Consider the following 2,823-nt stretch of genomic DNA (forward strand, 5'->3'; position numbering starts at 1 on the left):
AGACCAGGCCAAGGGACAGGCCTCTAGTATGCATATAAGATATTTGGTTAATCTCCTGCCCTCCCCCCTGCCCCGCTTCCCTCTGAGATTCATCAGTCTATTCCATGTTTCCAGGCCTGTGCGTTGAGCATATGCCCCCTGGTGGTCAGTGTGCATCATAGCTACTGGTCAAACGGTTGAACAGTCACTTAGGCTTTTATATGCCAGTATATAGATTATTTTTAATATGGATATGTTATATACATCATTTTATCTGTATATAATATATTTCACAATAACAAGAATAAATTAGGAAGTTAATATAAAAAAGAAAAAGGCTACAGAAGCTGAATTTCTGCCAAATGCCCAAGGATGACTGGACTAATTGGCACCAACTGGCCTGAGACCAGCAACATAGCCCCCAGGCCATGAGCAGCCAGGGCTGGGGGTGGGGGTGGGGCGCAAGACCCCCTGGAGGGAGGGGGTCTGAACAAGCAAACTGCCCTCTCCTCCACTCAGGGACCCCCCCCATCCCCACCCACCAGGAATCCCTGACCCAGGTCTTGGCTCTGCCTCCCTTGGGGAGAAGAGGATGGCCTTTAAGTGTTTATTTAGAGACGCCATGTCCTTAAATGGCTGGGTTTTTGAAATATGTATGTGCCTGCATCTAACTTCATCTCTCCAACCAACAGCTCGGGCATCAGCAGCCAGAGGGCAGGCTGGAGAGGAGGTGGGGAAGGGAGCTGGGCCAGAAAACCCAGGAGGCAGGAAGGAGGAGACAAGGCACAGACAGGGGCCAGGGGCACATGGGGAAGCAGGTCTTGGCCCAGCATGTCAGTGACAGTGCTGCAGAGAGTATACAGAAAGGCAGTGACGGTGGTGGTGATGGGACTCCAGCCCCACTGGTCTGCTTTCATCCACATTGTCTGTTTCTGCCCCTGGGCCTCAGCACCTGCTAGTCCTTCTGCCTGGACCACTTTTTATTTTATTTTCCTAATGACAAGCACTTTCTCTAAAACCCACCTTCTGATCAAGGCTTCCCCTACCCACGGTCGCCTAATGGAGGACCCACCTCTCCAAGCACCAGCTGAATGAATGAACCATACTGACTGCAGGACGGATTGGAGTAGGCTTCCTTTTGACAGGCATTTACTATGTCTTTAAACAGTGATTTCTGTTTTATGTTTACTTTTGCAGCTACATCAGAAAATCAAATGGCACTTTAAAAGTTGTATTTACCGAAGCGATTTGCAGCCGTCCTTTCTTCAGCATGTGAATTATAGGTTAGAGCATCGCTATTGTGAAGCCCTGAGAACGATTTCTGAAGCGTATCCAAGTTGGAAAGTGTATTATTTAACTAAAGGAATAAGCTTTGGCATCCTGGTTATTTTATTTCAATGAAACTTAGTATTATTTTAACAGACATAAGCTTTGCTTTCTGAATTTCTAACCTTTTGGACTAGAAATATGAAATGGAGTCCTGTTTAAGTAAAACTGAAATGGCACCATTTCAGCCTGGTCAATGAGAAACTCTAAATTTGGGGGTAGGAGGTTAATTCTGTTTTCATTTTCTTGGTTTTTCATTGCCAAGAAAAGCAATACAAGATTTCCTGCTTTTTAATTTCCCAGATGATTTATAGATTTAGCACAGCATTATTTATGGGAAAACATCGGAAGAAAATAACCTTTCTGTGTTAACAGAAGGAATTTCGAAAGATATTATTCAATTAATAGTCTTCCTGTGTCCCTGGCCAGGTCTCTCCCTCTCAGAATCCTGTAAGGGATGTGCTGCTCCTCAAGCAGGGCCCGCATTAACCCCCTAGGAGCTCCCAGCTCTGAGAGATCTGGCTCCTGCCCTTTGCTCAGCTGCTGCCCTCAGCCCTCTGTGCTTCAGTCCTGTTAACGTCTAGTTTCCCAAACAAAATCTGCCCTGTGCTCTCTCCTGGCCCTTTGCACACACTGTTCCTCCTGCTAGGCTTGCTCCGCTCCCTGCCCCCCTACTCCTTTGCACAGCTTAGATGTCACTTCTTCCAGGAAGCCTTCCTGATACTCCTGAATGAGTGCTGCATGCCACTTCTCTTTGCTCTGATGGCTTCCCACATGTTCTCTAGCATCCTGCTTACCCTGCGATATATGATCTGGGTGATTCTTCAGTTTCTTGTCTGTCTCCTTTACCAGACTATACGCTCTGTGAGGGCAGGCACCCTGTTTATTTGCTTACTGTTGGCTCCCTAGGCTCTACCATGATGTTTGACACATAATAGGGGCTCGATTAGTGCCGGGTAAACAAATGAATATGTGGCTAGAATTTGATTAATATTCACCAAATGCTGGTGTCACATCATTTACAGTTTATCATGAATAGTTTTTATATGATTTCCTCTTAGTCATTAATTTGGTCAATCACTTCATCCATCCATCCATCCATTCATCCTACCCAGCCATCCTGACATTTATCCATCTATCCATTCATATATTTCTGTTGCTAGGCAAAAATATGAGTTTGAAGTCATAGGAAGTCTTAGGGGAAGAAGAAAATCAGGATTTTTTAATGTTAATATCAAACTCAGCAAATAGTGGGCACGCCTAGTCAGGGAGTAACAGAAATATCACAGAAATGGATTATCCAGGAAAAGCTACAGCAATTCAAGCCTTACACCCCCAAATCTTAACTCCTCCCTCCTTCCTTTCCTCTCTTCCCCTTTGCTTCCTTCCTTCCTTTTTCAAGATTTCTCTTTTGATCCAGGCCCTGTCTGACTATTGATCGAACCCAAATTCAACCTGAAGATGCTCTGAATTTGTTAGGAGCCCCTAGGTAGATGCAAAGAACCCATATAGAAGGTG

The sequence above is a fragment of the Myotis lucifugus genome, unplaced genomic scaffold, assembly GCF_000147115.1.
Source record: "Myotis lucifugus unplaced genomic scaffold, Myoluc2.0 scaffold_213, whole genome shotgun sequence".
Taxonomy (NCBI): Eukaryota; Metazoa; Chordata; class Mammalia; order Chiroptera; family Vespertilionidae; genus Myotis; species Myotis lucifugus.